General features: G+C 39.7%; 1 long non-coding RNA gene across 1 annotated transcript in view; it reads left to right on the top strand.

Annotated features, from left to right (window-relative positions):
- The first annotated feature begins 427 nt into the window (after positions 1 to 427).
- Positions 428 to 19,962, top strand: part of LOC115286415 — a 20,422-nt gene continuing 887 nt past the window's right edge. Inside the window, exons 1-2 of the long non-coding RNA XR_003906048.1 lie at positions 428 to 506; positions 3,396 to 3,558. This is a non-coding gene — a long non-coding RNA (uncharacterized LOC115286415). The remainder of the gene's footprint in view (positions 507 to 3,395; positions 3,559 to 19,962) is intronic.

The following is a 19,962-nucleotide window of genomic DNA, read 5'->3' as shown; positions in this document are numbered from 1 at the left end:
ACTCCTAGAAACAGAGAACATAATGGTGGTTACCAGGGTTTGGAGGCTGGGAGAAAGAGAGATGCTAGTTAAAGGGTACAAGCCTTCAGTTGTAAGATGAATGAGCTCTGGGGATCTAATTTACAGCCTGGTGACCATAGTTATGTTACTGAGTTGTGTACTTGAAATTTGCTAAGAGAATAGACCTTAAGTGTTCCCACAACACACACATACCCAAGAATGATAACTATGGGAGATGATGGATGTGCTAATTAACCTGATTGTGGTAATCATTTAACAAAATATACCTATGTAAAACAATCACATTGTATACCTTAAATATATAATTTTATATTTCAGTTTTACTTCAATAAAGCTGAAAAAATACTTAATAAAGTCAATAATAAATTCTTGATTATTTGTTTTTCACCCACTAGGCTTTTGGCTGCTGTCAAAGTAAAAAAAATGGTATTTACTGTTTGGATCAAGGAATAAGTGAATTACCAGAATTTGAGGAAGTAAATAAGGTTAGTGAAATGTAAATTTTTATAAGGTGTTCTCAGGACATGAGCCAGACACTAACTTATTTTTAGGAAGAATAAATGGCTGCCCAAGTTAACTTATTTGAGGTATTTCAACATGTATCCTCTCCATTCTCCGCCTCTATAAAAAAAATCTATACTAATAACTTATTCCTCATTCCATAAATTGCTCTGGTTCAAGTACAACTATCTATAGGAAAGAAAACACATTGATCCCTTAATATCTCTTAGTTGTTTTTTTTTTTAATTTCTGGGTTTTTTTTTTTTTAGTTTATTTATTTTGAGAGAGAGTGTGTGTGTGCATGTGTTTGCATGCAAGTGGGGGAGGGGCAGAGAGAGAAGGAGTGAGAGAATCCCAACTAGGCTCCATGCTGTCAGCACAGAATTCAACTTGGGATTCGATTTCATGAACTGTGAGATCATGACCTAAGTTGAGATCAAGAGTCACTTGTTTAACTGACTGACCCACCTAGGTGCTCCAATGTCTCTTAGTTTTAAAAAAAAGTCTATTCAAATCTTTTTTCAAGAGCTAGAAGCAAAGTGAAGATGTTAGAGAAATGGAAGAACAGACATAGGGAGAAGTAATAGGTGACAGTTTAGGGAAACATTCTTGCGCTCAGCTATGTCTGGTGCTGCTGCCTACCTCCTCTGCTTTCCCAAACCGCAGAGAAAACATGCAGGAAGGTGAGCTTTGGAGGCACGTTGGCATCTGCACTGTGTTGCTGGTGGCTAGGTCTGTATTAGAGCTCTTGACTTAGAACCCAGAGATCATGGCTGGCCAGCTGGCTTTTGTCTGTCTGCTGTGTGTCTTTCTTCTTCTGACCTCATCCACAAAGGATTTAAAGTAGTTAGAGTTGCCTGATGACAATAACTCCTTTATTTTCTCTTTTTTAAGACAAGTCCAAAACTCTTCTCAGAAGAGGAGTCTCTGTTGTTGGATTCAACTCAAGAATTGATGTATCCTCTAGAGCTACTGGCAAGGAAAAGTTGAGCTTGTTCTAGAGCAATTCATTGTGAGATGTTTAGGAAGGGTATTTGCTTACGGATCTTCTCAAAAACTGATTGGCAAATAGGTAATATCCATCTGCCATTCTTAGCCCGAAGTCTAATGAGTATGGGACTAAAGCAGAGACACATGAATGAGGGTGGAGCGATCATGAAGGGATGGTTGACTATAAAAAACAGCAGTATGTTAAGAAAAATGTCATGAAATGACATCACAATATTTATAAGTATAGACATGTTTTCTGTTTCCAGCTTTGTTGGAATTTAGTCTTCCATAGAATTATTTGACAAAATTAAGCACATTAAAATATTTCTTTTTTTTAATTTAGAGAGAGAGTATGATCAGGGAAAGGGGCAGAGGGTGAGAGAGAGAGAGACAGTGAGTGAGAGAGAGAGAGAGAGAGAGAGAGAGAGAGAATCCTAACCAGGCTCCATGCAGAGCCTGATGCAGAGTTCATTCCCATAATCCTGGAATCAAAACCTAAGCTGAAAACAAGAGTTGGATGCTCAACCAACTGAGCCACCCAGGTGCCCCACATATTAAAATATTTCTGAACAGTGAAGAAGAAGGAGAGAATACTCAAATCAGGAAAAAGTGAGAACCAAAGCACACCATTGCAAATGAGCATGAAACTCTGTGTTGCACCACCTGGCCAATGGGAAGGAAGGAAACTGCAGAAGGCTGCATCTCCACCACAAGCCCACAGGAAGAAGCTTCCTGGGCCCCTGGGAGGAATGCTTCTTAGAACTGAGCGAAATGGATCACTTAGGTCTTTATGTGAGACTTCAAACAGTACACCTAGTGGTTATTTTTTATAATTAAAATTTTTAATGTAAAATTAAAGGCAACAAATGCTATTATTTTTAATTATATAAGAATATTGACTAGAGGAGGCTGAATAGAAGGCATAAGACTACAAGGTAGAAGCTTTAAGTGATGTCCCTTGATTCACCCAAGAAATTGTATTCATTTTGCTATTAATTGGAGGAGTCTACACTTGGCTTTATTTTTTCCTCTTTGGACTGCTTGATGACAGTATGTCACTTATACATGATGTTAATACTCTGTTCTCAGAAGCTGGATATAACCCCTCTGGTTCTTAGTTGATTACTTCTATAATGAGATAACACCCTCATAAGCAATATTAAGAGAAACATACCCTGCAGAAGCAATATTAAGAAAACTTTGTGACTCTTATTAAAGTGATCATAGTAATTTCTATGTCATATGAAGAATATTCTTGGCTTCTAGTCTAGTGTGTCAGCTGATTGTAGCGTGGGATTAATTAGGCCAGTATGCTTCAAGTGCCCTTCGGGTAGAGAAAATTTATTCAGACACATGTTTTTAGTTGTATGCTTCCTAGCCAACAATCTTGTTACTTGGTCACAGGGGGATCAGGAGGAAGAATGCCTGGGTGATTACTACGATCACTAAGGTGACTACGAGGCAGTCTTCCCATGTTCCTCTGAAGCACTAGGGACCCACTGAGCCCTTTTCCTGTGATGACCCATTCCACAATAATCTGGTGGAGTGGCTGCCATCATCATGTTATAGGTGAGAGAAATGAAGCTGAATCCAGAGAAGAAAGTTAACTACATGAAGGTGACTCTCAACAAGTGGAAGAGATGGTCTGCTGAGAGAAAATACGTTCGCCTCATTAACGAGCTTTCTGCACCTCACCTAGACAGACAACAGTGAGGAACAAAATAACTGAGTGGTGTTCAACAAAGTCCTCTGCAGCTCTGCGCTCTTCCTGCAGTTCTTCTCCAAGCTCGCGAGCCATTAGCACTCAGCCTGGGGGATGCCCAGGAAGCCTGTGTGTTTTTAATTTGGGCTGTCTCCCTCTAGTCTGTGGTTTTTCCGCACAGGGTTGTTGCCTCCACTCTGGATATCACCACAGCCCCCAGTCCCCTGGAAGACAGTGGTTCCACTTTTCAGGACCCTGTTGAGTGTCCTAGACCTGCAGACAAGTATGAGAGTGCTGTAGAAGGTCTTTGTTCCGGGCATCCCTGCAGTACACGAAACTACCAGGTCAGTGGCTTTTTTTTTTCTTTTTAATTCAAAAGCCTATGGTTCCTTTACCTGGACGCTCCACTTATCTCTCAGTGATTCTCAAGCTTTAGAAGGTCAAGCTCCCCTTTTGGTGAACTTTAAGCTTTCTTTAGTGTTAATTAAAATTTCAAACTGAATGAAGGATCAGGTCTAAAAATAAAACTAGCAATGGTAGTTTTTAAAAATACTTGTTTTGGGGGTGACTTGATGGCTCAGTTGGTTAAGGGTTCGGCTTCGGCTCAGGTCATGATCTCACGATTTGTGGGTTCGAGCCCCACGTTGGGCTCTGTGCTGACACCTCAGAGCTTGGAGCCTGCTTCAGATTCTGTGTCTCCCTCTCTCTCTGACCCTTCCCTGCTCACACTGTCTCTCTTGTCTCTCAAAAATAAATTTAAAAACATAAAAAAAAATACCTGTTTTGATCTTGACATTCATGTATTTTGCTCTGTGGCCTTGCACCACTGACATGAATGAGCTGACTAGCTTGCCACATGCTTTCTGCCCTTGGCATTGTGGAAGCTAGACACAGCCAGCATCACATTCCATGTCAAGGCCATGGGACTGCTTTGATTTCATTTATAGAGGAGCAGAAAACCCAGCGCTTGGAGGCTGGTAAAAATGCAGTAACAGTTTTCTAAAAGAGCTACTTTTTTTAAAAAAAAATAAACAATTGTTTGCTCCCCCAGTCTCTATTCTCTGGGTGTCTTTTCTGGGAGTCACATTTAGAGTTGAATCAAACCAAGTTCTAAGAATTATTCAAGCTCTCCTAATGAAAGCTGCATATTAGAACAGAATTCCTCGTGACTTTCAAATGGAATTTTCTACCACAACATCATAAAAATATCACCTGAAGCCAGCCTGTTAGTAAACTGGATAAGATTTGATGTGTTTTTCCTTGAAATTATTATCAAGAAACTTTACCTTGAAAGTTTATTAAGCCAAGAACACAATGAGGCTTTTTAAAGCATCAGTTTATTGAGTCTGTTGTTGGGTTTAGTTATAAAAGCTTACAGTATGTCATAACGAAATGTTGCAGTTGGTGTATATCTCTTGTGGTTTTAGGTTCAATATGTTAAAAAATTCAAGGGCATCAAAGTCCATTGAAAGTGATGATATTGGAAGTTTTAAAAAGCTGCTATCTTTCCTGGTGTTCTGCAAAATATGGCATTTGCAACCTTTGGCTTATAAATGCCCTCATGTTGTTTTCACAATGCAGTAAACCTCAGAAAGGAATAACAACAAATTAATGAACATCCCTAACATCCAAAGAAAACCAATAATCTTCACATAGCTGATAAATCATAAAAGGAAGCTTGTTATTATAGATTGCAAGGTCGAGTTTGGGAAGCAGTTTATTTCCCATTCAGATGTATTTTCTTCTTGTTTTTCTGTGGTTTTTCACACACTATCACAAATATCTACATTGCTAAAGCAACTTCAGCACTCATAACAAGCAATTTTCCCCCAAATCAGTTTGTTTACTTTGAAAGCATTTCAACATAGCTTCAAGAGGTCACCAATTTGAGGAGATCAGTCCTTTCCCCCCGTAGTACCATCAGCCACATAACAAGCAGAAGCTAGGAGTCTACTCTTCCATGAGTAGATTCATCACAACTGACTGCAAAAAAAGAAAAAGGTTGTATCTTCAGCTAACATAATCAATTGCGTATTTGATTATAGAGTAGGAGAAAGATGTTTTGTGGGATTTTTCTTCAATCTTTTCTCAGGTCTCACACAGCAGGGTTTCAGAAGGCTTTTTTTCAATACTATATTTCATTATTGACAATAAAAACTGTTATGTCCTAGAAAACTCCCAGCACCTTTACAGATATGTAAGAATGTGTTTCCTTAATGTTTAAGCTTACAAATTACCTGGAATTATGCTCTTCAGGATGGAAAACAATCTCATAGGATTTTAAAAAAATAAGTAATTGTCAAGTTAGCTAACATACAGTGTATACAGTATAGTCTTGGCTTCAGGAGTAGATTCCTATGATTTATCACTTACGTACAACACCCAGTGCTTATCCCAAAAAGTGCTCTTCGGTGGGCATCTCATAGGATTTTTCTTAAAAGGTGTGGTTTGGGGCACCTGATTGGCTCAGTCAGTTAAGCATCCAACTCTTGATCTCGGCTCAGGTCTTGATCTCATGATGTGAGATCACACTAGGTGTGAAGCCTACTTAAAAAAAAAAAAAGGTGTGGGAGATAGTCACTCAAATTGAGAGCCCAGCACAGAATCACAGCACAGTTCTTTGGGGGTATTTTACAGAAGGAGTCGTTCCCTACCATCTGGAACATGAAAAACTATAGTTGATAGAGCCCTCATACATTTTTTTCCCTCATGATCACCATCTCAGCTCCTTAAAGAAGAGAGACAAAAGGCCTTCTGGGAGCACTTGGTCCTGAGGTCAGTGATAAGCTGTGTCAGTGGGGCTGGTGTGTGTTGGGGCTGCGCCAGATCCCTGTTCATGCCTGAACCCCCATATGTAAAAGTTCCTCTCAGTTTCCCTCTTTCCCTACATTTTTGGCCTAAAGTATATCTTTGTTTATTTTTTTTAATGTTTTATTTATTATTGATACAGAGAGAGACAGAGCATGAGAGGAGGAGGGGCAGAGAGAGAAGGAGACACAGAACCAGAAGCAGGCTCCAGGCTCTGAGCTAGCTGTCAGCACAGAACCTGATGTGGGGCTCGAACCCACAAACGTGAGATCATGACCTGAGCTGAAGTCGGAGGCTTAACCAACTGAGCCACCCAGGTGCACCAGTATATCTTTATTTAATGGTGCCTGGGCCAAGTTCTGAATTATTTTTCTTCATAATCTTCTTTCTAGTTCCTTTTTTGTGCCTTGTATATATAGTAACTACAAAATTGAAGTTTACATTTAAATGAAACAAATATGAACACTAGAATAAAAAATGCCTATTGGTAAGTGTATACTTTACTGTAGAATAGTAAGTTTTTTTTAAAAAAATTTTAAATTTACATCCAAGTTAGTTAGCATATAGGGCAATAATTTCAGGAGTGGAATCCAGTGATTCATTTGCTACGTATAACAACCAGTGCTCATGCCAACACTAATATCCCTTGCACATTTAGCCCACCTCCCTTCCCACAACACATCCAGCAACCTTCAGTTCTCTATATGTAAGTCTCTTATATTTTGTCCCCCTCCCTGTTTTTATATTATTTTTGCTTCCCTTCCCTTATGTTCATCTGTTTTATATGTTAAATTCCACATATGAGTAAAGTCATATGATATTTGTCTCTCTGACTAATTTTGCTTAGCATAATGCATTCTAGTTCCATCCACATTATTGCAGATGACAAGATTTCATTCTGATTGTTGAGTAATACCCCACTGTGTGTGTGTGTATATATATATATATATATATATATATATATATATATATATATACCCCCATACATACCACATCATCTTTATTCATTCATCTGTCGATGGACATATTTTGGCTATTGTTAGTAGCATTGCTATAAACATTGAGATGCATGTGCTTCTTTGAAACAGCACACCTGTATCCTTTGGATAAATACCTAGTAGTGCAATTCCTGAGTCATAGGGTAGTTCTACTTTTAGTTTTTTGAGGAACCTCCATACTGTTTTCCAGAGTAACTGCACCAGTTTGCATTCCCACCAGAAATGCAAGAGTTCCTCTTTCTCCATATCCTCACCAACATCTATTGTTGTCTGAGTTGTTAATTTTAGCCATTCTGATGAGTGTGAGGTGGCTTCTCATTGTGGTTTTGATTTGTATTTCCCTGATGATGAGTGATTTTGAGCATTTTTTTCATGTGTCTGTTAGCCATCTAGATGTCTTCTTTGGAAAAGGGTCTATTCATGTCTTTTGCCCATTTCTTAACTGCATTACTTGTTTTTTGGTTGTTGAGTTTGAGAAGTTCTTTATAGATTTTGGATACTAACCCTTTATCTGATATGTCATTTGCAAATATCTTCTACCATTCCATCAGTTGCCTTTTAGTTTTGCTGATTGTTTCCTTCACTGTGCAGAAGCTTTTTATTTTGATGAGGTCCCAATAGTTCATTTTTGCTTATGTTTCCCTTGCTTCCAGAGACGGATTGAGTAACAGTTGCTGCGGGCAAGGTCGAGGAGGTTTTGCCTGCTTTCTCCTCTCGGATTTTGATGGCTTCCTGCCTCATGTTTAGCTCTTTCATACACTTTGAGTTTGTTTTTGTATATGGTGTAAGAATGTAGAACAGTAAATTTTGTATGAAAGAAGAATAAGTTCATAGCATCCCATACATGTATCTTATGCCAAGTTGATTTTAAAAATCACTCTACTTTCTGCATATAATTGTCAGTCAAATTTGGTTGATATTTTACTTTTTATCATTCATATTATAAAGATAGTCGGTTTTAATTTTTTCCAAATAACCAGTAAAAATGCTGAACATATTTTCAAATTATACTTGCCACTTCCATTTCTCTCTTGATGTCCCAGGCCTGTCCCTGCCTGGGCAGCCTCTCATCTATCTCAAGCCAAAGGTTTATTTTTTGAGTCCTTCAAGCTGACTGACAGTGAGCCAAGACCACTCTTCTTCAGTTCTGCGAGCAGCAGAGGCCACTAGAGAAATGAGTTTTTCAGTTACCTTTCTGTGAGTCTCTCATTGCTGCCTGAACTTTCCTGGAATTCCCGCTGCCCGCACTTCCATCACGAGCCCCCTTAGCAGTGATAGCATTCGTGCTGGTCTCTGAGCTTGGCCTCTGTCCTTTCCCTTATGAGACCCCTCTTTTTTCATCCATCCAGTTCTCCCAATAAGCAACCAATGGGAAAGCTAACAACTCTCATATTTTAAATACTGGGGAAAATATTTGTCTTAATTGCCACTTCAATTAATGAAACATATTTAAGGTATTTATAGAACAAGTAGCAAGACATTTTTTTCCATGGGTCTCTAAGAAAGAGTAACTTAGTAAATCATTTATCAAAATGCAGGTCCCTTTGTCTTCATTATTTTTTTTTAAGTTTCTTTATTTATTTTTCAGAGAGAGAGTGGGGGGGAGGGGCAGAGGGAGAGGGAGAGAGAATGTCAAGTAGCCTCCGTGCTGTTAGCACAGAGCCGGACATGGGGCTCAAACCCACAAACCCGATCCTGACCTGAGCCAAAACGCTTAACTGACCTGAGCTGGACGCTTAACTGACTGAGACACCCAGGTACCCCATTTTCTTTTAATGTTTATTTATTTTTGAAAAAGAGTGAGTGAGCACAAGTGGGAAAGGGGCAGAGAGAGAGGTACTTTGTCTTCATTCTTTATCAAGGCTTCTAAGTTAGGAGTTTTAACAATTATTTCTCAACTTCATTACTTGGCATAAGAAAAGAAGGACCCTTTTATATTATTACATATTACATTATATTATTACATATTATATATGTCATTGCTTAGATATAAAAGTAAAAATATTTTGATAATAATATTTAAAGAAATGGGCACTAAAAGGATATAATTTTACATTTTTAGGAAAAAATATTTATAGTCACTTACATAAATGGAATTCACATTAGAGATATTTGTGTTCTATATTCAGAAAGTGTGGGAAAAGAATAACAGCATCAACTATACATTCCAATTTGCTAGCTCTATTTTTGAAATGGGCTTATTGTCCTGGTGTTATTGTTAAGAGTGACTATTTTCAGTTTCAAAAGTGTTCTGATTTTGATGTTAATTATATAGCTGCCCTCTTATGGGAGATGTGCATAATATTACAAATTATAAAAGTGATTAAAAAATGGTATGTTGGGGGGGGCACCTGGGTGGCCCAATCAGTTAAGTGTCCAACTCTTGATTTTGGCTCAGGTCATGATCTCACAGTTCGTGAGTTTGAGCCTCCTGTCAGGGTCTGTGTTGACAAGCATGAAGGCTGCTTGAGATTCTCTCTAACCCTCTCTCTCTGCCACTCCCCACTTGCACTCTATCTTGAAAATAAATAAACATTTTAAAAATAAAAATGATATGTTGGTTATTGATTAAACAGAGTGTAGACTCAAAGTATTTTCCTTAAGACCCAGTTGGCCATCACATCATGCATCTCTCTGGTATTGAGCCTGCCACAGATGAAGCCATTTACTGAGATGACATGCCTACAGTGGACCAGGAACTTTTCTTGACTTTTTAAGACAGTTTAAAAGCTCATGCTAAGATTGTGTAACTGCTAAAGTTCCTAATAGACATTAGTGATTGCCTTTTTGTCTAAGTTATGTTAGTGTAAGTAATGGTACAAAGAGGATTGGCTCTTTGTTGGTGATATCCAGTGCAGGTAAGAAGGGAAATTAGATCAAAATGTAGGATTTACTACAATTTGTCCTTCCATATACAGTTGATTGACCCTTGAACCACATGGACTTGAATTGTGTGGAACCACTTACATGTGGATTTTTTTTGGTACCAGTACGATAAAAATGTTTTGTTTTCTTTAGCTTACTTTATCGTAAAAATATAGTATATAACACATATCACATACAAAATATGTGCTAATCCACTACTGATGTTATCAGTCAGGCTTTTGATCAAGTAGGCTATTAGTAGTTACATTTTAGAGGAGTCAAAAGTTATATGCAAATTTTCAATTGTGTAGGGGGCCAGTTCTCCTACTTCATTCAAGTTCAAGTAATAGCTTCATTATCCTAGGAATTTTTTCCCGTTGTCTAGCAGAGAACTGTTGGAGCAGCCCCTAGATGTATCTTATCACTTGAATATCTTATTCTCCAATTAAACATGTTTTCAGTGGACTTCAGGCTCGGGGCTTCTCTGAGAATCTGCTCTGTGTGTTCTCATCTAGGTCTATTGATCTGTCAAAAGCTCCCAGCCTGCCTGGCATGGTGGACATTGTGACTGAGGAACATTCTTGTGTAAACTCTTTCTGCCATGAATCCAACCTGAGAAACTTCTTCTTTTTTTTTTAAGACTGATAATTTTAATAAAAATTGAAAATATAACAAAAAAACAAAAAAAACAACTTAATGTTTAAAAGTGGGTGCTACATCACTCATACATTAGTCAAATAGTCTAGAAAATAAATCATGATTGGTTACATGTATAGGTATGTTATAGGTAACTATCAAAAGGCATCTGTAGAAAAAAGAATTACAGAAGTGGAACCAAACAGAAGAAAGACTAGAAGAGCTACCAGAACTAGTTGAACTTAGGTAAAACAAACTTGGGGTGTTTCTACATGAAAGAGAGAAAGAAATTTCATGTTTTGTCCCCATTAGTACTGTACTCAAGAAGATGATAGTCCCTTTTCCTAGAATTCAAGAGACAGTCTAATATACAGTGCTGGGCAGGCACTTTAGTGACAACATAAAAATTACAGTGGTTAGAAAAAGTGGAAAAATACTAGCTTTAAATTAATAAATGACCAAATCTCTATTTTTGTCCAGACTAGAGATGATATGTGTATTTAAGAAACTAATTTTAAAAATCTTAATTCCCTCCTTTTAAAACCTAAATGTAGTATTACGAAGATTCTTTTAAGCAGAATTTCTGCTGAATGAAGAGGCATCACAGATTATTAGACTGCAAGAGAAATCTTTGCTGACCTATATAGTGATCTATATACAGGAAAGCTGTGTTATCTGGCACTTTGCCAAGTGGAATTTCCGAGCACAATGCAAATCTTGACTTTACTAGACTACCATATCATGACCTAATAATCATTCATACAACAGAATACAAGACCACAGTGGGATTAATAATAGGCTCTGAGAAACTTCTGATGACAAAAGAGGTACTGCATTTTGCTTTCTCTTTGAAAAATACTTTCCTCAGTTAATGGCATTGCATATTTTCTTAAAGATGGCATCAAATTTGGTACATCATAAAAGATGCCAATAATTCTTCAAAACACTATATTCTAACAGTGAATGAATTCAAATATATTCATTTTCCATATAAGTCAAGAACTTGATTAGTTCTATAAAAGATAGTTATTGTTTTCTATTTTCTAGTAGGAAAATAGTGTGCTGCTAACAAATATGAAAGGATAAATGAAGAGAGAATAATAACTTTTATTTGCTAATCTTTCCCTTAAAAATCCCTCACCGTTGCCCTACCCAGTGCATCCAGAGTCCAAGCTCAATTGGTATCTCTACCATGAAGCCTTTTTCTTATCCTTTACTACAGGAATTCTGTCTCCATCTCTGAACTTGGTCTGACTCATTAACTTATACTGACATGAATTCAAAAGATATTTTTAAATGAGCACCTAATATGGCTGGCCACCATAGCTGAACAAGACCCATGTGGTCCTTAAGCTTACAGAGCTTAAAGACTAGAGGAAAAGGCAAAGTGGACCTTTGATGTGCTTCCTAATTGTATTACACTTATTTATTTATTTCTTTGTCTTACATATTTCCCCCACCTAGTTAAAGTCCTTGAGTGAAACCCCATGTCTGTTTCATCTGTATATTCCACACACTGCTTCCCACATAGCAAGGTAGAAAGACAATGATAATACTGCTACCATTTGAAAGTTTCAGATGATTCAAAATGATTTGGCTGTTGTGTCTTAGATTTTTAGAAAATGCAGCAAGGGTGGTGTTCAGGAGGTTTTCTGCCTAACTCAGACTTTTCAGCTCAGTGTTTACCCAGAAGGGCTTCATCATTTGACATAGTCCCTACCTCTGGTTCTTCCTGGCTGATTTAGCTGATAAAAATGAAAGTTTGATGACTGAGTGTGAAGTCAAGGTTAAAATTCTCCCAAGGCAGGTCTGTGTGGGACTGGCAGAAGACAGTGAGAATTATGGCCTTTGCAAAATGTTAATTAAACAAGCAAAAGCATTCTGAGATGCACCATAGGACCTCCTCTGTGAGATGTGGGTATGCTGATTATGAGCATCACAAGGACATGTCTATGTGCCAGGTCACAGGGGCAAAGCTTGGCATCTGTGCAAAGTGTAGAACAGAGCCATTGTGAATGCGTTATTTTTTTTTTAATTTTTAATGTTTATTCATATTTGAGAGAGAAAGAGACAGAGCATGAGCAGGAGAGGAGCGGGGGTAGGGGTTAGGGGGGTGGATATAGAATCTGAAGCAGGCTCCAGGCACGGAGCTGTCAGCACACAGCCTGACAAACAGACCATGAGATCATGACCTGAGCTGAAGTTAGACACTTAACCCACTGAGCCACCCAGGTGCCCCACCTTTGTTAGTTTAATTCTTCTTTTTAATTATGCCTTTAAAAAATCTTTTCATTATATTCAAAAAAAATCTTTTCATTATAGAAGTTTGAAACATATATAGATAGTAGTACAATGAGTCCCCATAGACCCATCATCCAGCTTCAACAATTGTCAATATTTTTCTATTCTTGCTTCATTTGTCTCACCACTGTCCCCACCTACCCACTTGTGTGTGTGTGTGTGTGTGTGTGTGTGTGTGTGTGTGCGCACCCATGTGCATGCATGCCTGGTTTAACTACAATTTTTTCTGAAGACAAAACTGAGTGTTCATTGTAGAAAAGATTTAATTGTTTAAAGTTGATTTTTAAATGAGTGATTAAATTTGAATTGTGATCATGGTATGAGGTGAGAGAGAACTGAACAGTCATGATGAATTTTTCTAGTCCTATTGTACCTTTGTGGAGCTTTATTTTTCCCCCCATCAACTTTCTGCCCTGATCCCTGTGTAAAGTCCTTAGACCACGTACTCCCACCTGCAGGTACAATGATGAAGGGGATGCTCTGTGCTTGATTATGTCTTGGCTCCTTCAGGCTGTCTCTTCTTGAAAACCTTGTGCTCCACAAAGGTTTGGGGCAGAGATTTGCTCACCAGCAGTGTTGTATTTTCATTCTCTCACTCCCTTCTCTTCTGATGAGATGGGCTGTGAATTTCTGGTCCTCCCTGTTCATGAAGGATGGCCCTGATCATGGTGGCAGCCATAGGTCAAGCTGTAAGACTGTCTCTCCTAGGCCAGCTGGCCCTCAGCAGCCCCATAGGTTGGCCTGGAGCCTGAGTCTACTGTATGATAGTCATTGCTGCCCCTTTTCAGCCCCTTCTTCCAGTGATGCAACCCAAAGATCTGAATTCCCCTGGTGCCTGGATGTTGTTTCCCAGGTGGTCCTTATACACACTGGACAAAAAAGAAAAAGGCAGGCCACTCCAGACTGGTAGGTAGTGGTTTTAATAAGCAAGGGCACTTTAAGGGGTTTGGTTGGGCAGCCACAAGACTGGTAGATGTCTGCACCCATCTGCCAGAGTCTTAAAAGTTTGTAGATACAGACACCTTAACTGGGTTCAGTCACCTGTGCCATCCAGATGGTCTGTACCACACCTTACTTTCCTAAGGTTCTGTCCTTGAAACAGTTCCTACTATGGAAACTGTACATTGCAAGGACAAGGAAGGAGTGAGAAGCCTTCATAATCCTGGATGAAGCCCAAGGGTCAACTGGTGATTGTATCCTGTCAGTTACATCCTCCAACACTGAGGTCAACAGGCCAACTCTGACAAATGCATTTTCTTGCTGAAGCCTTTGTTAACTGCTGCACTGCACATGTGAGGGTTATTTGTTGTGTCTGGCTCTGTGCTAGGAGGGGCGAGGAAAATGCATGAAAGGAGAGGACCCGGTGCCTGTGCTCCCTATTCTAGGTATTCTGTATGGGTCAGCTTATCTGCCCCGGTCACAAATTCTGAGGTTCAGGCAAAGTGAGCAGCCAAGTGAATGAAGATTGTCTACCAATATTTGGAGCCACTGATCCTGACAGTTGAGGTAATGAGTTCAAGCGTGGTGCCAGAAGAGCACTTTTCAGTGGGGTTGGCTACAGTAACAGGAAAAAAATCTGACTCAGAGTGGTGTCCAAAACACAGGGACTTTATTGGTCCCAGACTATATCAGTGTCAGCAAAGAACCTGATTTTGTGCCTCTTCTCTCTCTGCCCACAGTCCAGGCCTTATCCTTGTGGTCCCAGGATGGCAGCCAAGTGCTTCCTGTCCATGTCCAGGAAGCGAGAGAGAGCACCATTGTCCTAGTGTTCCATGTACAAGTCCTCAGGTCCAGCCTTATCAGGCCAGTTAGGTCACATGTCCATCTCTGAATGAATGATTGGCCAGAGGAATGGAGGACCTGTTGGTTACTGCTGGGGGTTAGATGTATTTGAAGTGCATGGGCTGCAGGGGGAGCAATGAAGATGGAAACGGAAATAATCAGATCGCTGAAGGGGGCAGCTGAGAGGAATGCTTCCTGGGCAGCCGGCATCCAAGACATGGGACATACCTCATGGCCCTGAGTTCACTTTCACCCGGACTCCCTCAGGTGTGTGCAGGAGCCAGCAAGATGCTCCTCGAAGCAAGTAGTGGAGACACTATTTTTAAATTCTTTAGTGCATATCTTAAATCAGCATAAGATCCTATGATGCCTGCAGGTGTTTTGGCAACCTAAACAAATTGGAGTATTGCATTTTCTACCCTGTTTTTTAGTTTTGCATTTTCTATCCTGTTTCCTTTACAAAGGAGTTAGACATTTACAAAGATTATAAGACTCATCTCCATGAAATGATAGGGTGTTCTTCTGCATCCATTTCATTGGTTCTTATAATTTACTAAATAATGAAAGCACGCAGGTTGGGAGGGCAGCATGAATAGATTAGATTCAGCACAGACAGATTGCATGGACTATGGAAATACACTATCTTCACAACAGAATGAATAAGTTGTTCTCTAGGTGACTAGCATGCCCTGCAGCAGAGAATGAGAAACTGACTTGGCTAAGATTAGTGTTTCCAGAAGAACTTGGCTTTGGGTGTGTCTCCTGTCATGCTGCTTTACTCTTAGGAACATACAGTCTGTTTCTGGACAGTGTCCTCAGTGTTTTAAAATTAAAATAAGGGGCACCTAGGTGGCTCAGTCAGTTAAGCACTAATGTGTATCCCTCTCTCTCTGTGACCCTCCCCTGCTCGCGCTGTCTCTCTCTCTCAAAAATAAAACAAAAAAAACCAAAAAAACCCGCATCCTTAAAAAAAATTATTTCTTGGGGTTCCTGAGTGGTTCAGTCGGTTTAACATCTGACTTCAGCTCAGGTCATGGTCTCATGGTTGGTGGGTTTGAACCCCACATCATGCTCTGACAGCTCAGAGCCTGGAACCTGCTTCAGATTCTGTGTCTCCCTCTCTCTCTCTGTCCCCCCCTCACGTGCACTCTGTCTCAAAAATAAATAAACATTAAAAAGTTTTTAAAAGAAATTATTTCTTAATTACTTCTTAACAAAAAATTATTTACATGATGTTTCATCAAAATTTTGTTGATAATCCTTTGTCCAGTACCAGTGGTTAGATATCTTCCCTTGCCTGCCCTACCTTCCAGATAAATAAAGTTCCAAACAAGCAGACATTTCTCTCCCTGCCCTCCCCCACTCCAACTGGCAGATCCCAGTTGTTTGTCAAAGAAGACCAGCATCAAACACCAAACTCTGACATTGTGAAGAAGAGAGGCCTCATGTTTTTATCAGAGGTCAAGCTCTTGGAGGTCAATTGACCTCAGAGTAGATTTAATCAAAATATTTAGTGGGGAAATATTCCCATCTCCCTATACATCATACTTCTTTTATATCATTTTTTTTGACAAGAAAATTTTAGGAAATTGTCCCAAAGTTACTCAAAGAGTGAGCGGCAAGTGAAGTGGAAAAAGATTAAACTTTAAAAAATAGAATTTATAAAACTTAACTTCTGTTTTCAACCTGGAATATCTGAATCTTAGATTAATAAGAAATATATAAATTCATTCTAGAAGGAAGTGTGGTATCAATATAAATTAGATAAAAGTAAATATATCTCTGACACTAACACTGAGGTTTGACCAAGCTTATGCTTTTTAGAGTGTTTAATAGTTTGAATGGAGAAACTCCATCAAAACTCTTGGCGTAAGGGGTCAGGCTGATGACCATGGTGGGAAAAAATATGCTCCCACCCAGAATCTCCTGCCAAACATCGTGATCAACAACATGGCCATAGCTAACGCTTCTACAGAGTTCATTGTGGGGTTATACAGGTCAAAGCAGGTTTTATACATTAAGTCACTGAATACTCACCACATTTATGTCCTGTGAGAAAAAACTATTATTCTCATTCTGATGAGGAAACGAGAAGACACATCACACAGCTAATCACACAGCCAGACAGTACTGGAAGCAATCAACAAGCCCTCTCTGGAAGAACCCAGGTCCCAGGGTGGTTAAAAACAAATGAACCCACTTTTGAGTGGAGGAAATGGCGGCATCACAATACAGCAGCCCTCTAGGGTATGTTGCTAGGTCTGAACATCTACTAGAGGCCAGGGAGAAACAGAGTTAGGATAGTTCCCAACTGCTAGCAGGCTATTTCATGGATGGACAGTAATCCATGGTAGATAATGTTGGCAGGAGCTGGCATGTCACATTTGCCAGTGGACACAGGGATTACAGCAAAGTAACTTCCTGGAATAGGTAAGAAAACAAGTCTAAATTATTATAGCTACGTCCCTCATTATGTATACCCACCACTGTTCCCCTTCACTGGAGACCCAGTGGAAGCCAATGGGAGTCCATGTAGAAGTGGATTGGCAGTACTCAGACTGGGCTTGTGATGGAATCTCACTTCCAGGGCAGGACCTCCTAGGTGCTCTACTACCCTGTGCAAATGCTGTGCTCATCCCCCCAAAAGAGGAGTGCGGGGCTGGCAGGCAGGTCCACCATGATCCTTGTCACTGGATGTCTTCAGCTAGCACTTATTGAGCACTTACTATATGCCACATAAGCTCTTTATATGCCTCATTTCATTTTATCCACACCACAACTGTTGGAGTTGCATGTACAAGTATATCTCCATTTTACAGACGAGGCTCAGAGAGAAGAAATAATAGGCCCACAGTCAATAGGTAGTAAGTGGAGGGGCACCTGGGTGGTTTAGTTGGTTAAGTGTACGACTTCAGCTCAGGTCATGGTTTTGCAGTTTGGGAGTTTAAGCCCCGAGTTGAGCTCTGTGATGACAACTTAGAGTCTGGAGCCTGCTAAGGATTCTATGTCTCCTTCTCTCTCTGCCCCTCCCTTGCTCACACTGTCTCTTTCTCTCTCTCTCTCTCCCAAAAATAAACATTAAAAAGTTTTTCAAAAACAAGTAGTAAGTAGATAAAATGGACATAATTCTGACTGGGTCCAAAGTTCAAGCTCTAAACCCATGGGATGTTGTGGCCCTGGAGGCATAAAATGGGTTATAGAATGAATAGTACAGTCTTTCTGGAAACTGTTAGTTCCATTTTAGGACCACCTTTTGTGCTGGGTTTTTTTTTTCCTGAGCATGCTCTGTTTCTTTGGCTCTGTGGGCACATTTTTTTCTTAAATTCCCTTTATTCTTTTTTTTTCTTTTATAGTTTATTGTCAAGTTGGTTTCTATATATCACCCAGTGCTCATCCTAACAGGTGCCCTCCTTCATGCCCATCACCCCCCTTCCCTCTCCCCCATTCCCATTGTTCTCAGTATTCAAGAGTCTTTCATGGTTTGCCTCCTTCCCTCTTCCCAACTATTTTTTCCCCTTCCCTTCACCTATGGTCCTCTGTTAAATTTCTCCTATTCCACTTATAAGTGAAAACATAGGGTATCTGTCCTTCTCTGCCTGACTTATTTCACTTAGCCTAACAACCTCAGGTTCCATCCACATTGCTACAAATGGCCAGATTTCATTCCTTCTCATTGCCATGTAGTACTCCATTGTGTATATATACCACATCTTCTTGATCCATTCTCAATGGGCACAGAGTGAGAAGTCACTCTGAGGGCTGGTTCTTAGCTCAAGTCACTGGGGTCCTAACTGAGCAAAAATGCATGGAATTCCAGAGCAGGAGAAATGCTGCCTGACTCAGGTGATGCCCCACCAGGGGTGCACTGCCACAGGGCTGGGTCCCTTGCCAGGGGAGCCTCACTTTTCTCCTCTGAGCCAGAAAGGAAACTGGAAAAGTTGATGAAGCATTTAGAGTGGTTGATCAAATTCTAGAAGGTAAAGCTATCTGAAAAAAGTGATGAGAGAGGAAGTAACCCTGGAAGCTTTCTAAACATGGCTAGTTTCGTGCTACCTTCGTCTTTTAGAAACCATCTAGAAATCAGCCTAGCTGATGGCTGCTCCTTAGGAACTCGCATTTCATTCACACATGCGTTTCCCTCTGTCTATGGTGTGTGTGTGTGTGTGTGTGTGTGTGTGTGTGTGTGTGTAGAGCACAGCGGGGAGGCAAAGTGGGAGGCATGGCACCCTATACTGTGCACTGACTGCCTGCCCTGACATGGCCCCAGTTGTTATAGGATGTGTCTGTTTTTCTGCAGATCGAGAAACTGAGGCTCAAGAGTGCTTACAGAGCATGAACACAGCCAAACAGCAGCTGCTAAGTGACAAAGCTGTTCATCAAATTGATGCTGTTTCTTTCTCTTCCATCCTTTCTCCCTCTGACTTCTCCCTCCATTCTTTCCAGACTTTCTTCCTTTAGATTTATATGGAATTCTTATGAAATTTCCCTCTTCCAAAATAGCAGATTTGAATTTTCTAATAATCTTTCTATTTTGAAATAATTTTATATTTACAGAAAAGTTGCAGAAACATGAAGAAACTCCCAGTTATTCTTTATCCAGATTTCCCAATTATTAACACTTTACTGCACTTTTATCATTCTCTGTCTTTCTGTACACACACACATTTTTTCCAAGCCATTTGAGAGTAAGTTACATGCTTGTTTACCCCTAAATACCTAAAAGCATGTATTTCCAAAGAGAAAGAATATATCTTACATAAACAATTATCAAAATCAGAGCATTAACATCAACACAATACTGTTAGTTAATCAACAGACCTTACTCAAATTTTGCCACTTTTCTCAATCATGTCGTATATTTTTTGCTATAAAGCAAAAAAATAAATACCATGGGTCTTAAAGGATACATACTTTCTCCACTATGCTCTGCTGTCATCCATGCTAGAAAGCTGTCCTTGGCACCTGCCATGCAGGATTTGATTTACAGAGATGAGTTGCTGGGTGGGTATGGGCCTTCTGCACTACATCTCAGGGCAGAGAAGAACTCTTTGTCTGTCTTTAAGTGAATTTCCAGGGGATAGGCCTCTGATGCATGTTTATTTTTATTTTTTTTTTTTTTTTTATTTTCATTTTTTTTGTTTGTTTGTTTTTTCCATAAAATTTTATTGTCAAATTGTTTTCCATACAACACCCAGTGCTCTTCCCCTTAAGTGCCCTCCACCATCACCACCACCTCTTTTCCCCCCTCCCCCTTCCCCTTCAACCCTCAGTTCATTCTCAGCATTCAATAGTCTCTCAAGTTTTGCATCCCTCTCTCTCCCCAACTCTCTCTCCCTCCTCCGCTCCCCCTGGTTCTCC

This window comes from Suricata suricatta, chromosome 3 (assembly GCF_006229205.1).
Source record: "Suricata suricatta isolate VVHF042 chromosome 3, meerkat_22Aug2017_6uvM2_HiC, whole genome shotgun sequence".
Lineage (NCBI taxonomy): Eukaryota > Metazoa > Chordata > Mammalia > Carnivora > Herpestidae > Suricata > Suricata suricatta.
This window is presented reverse-complemented; position numbering and strand designations above follow the sequence as displayed.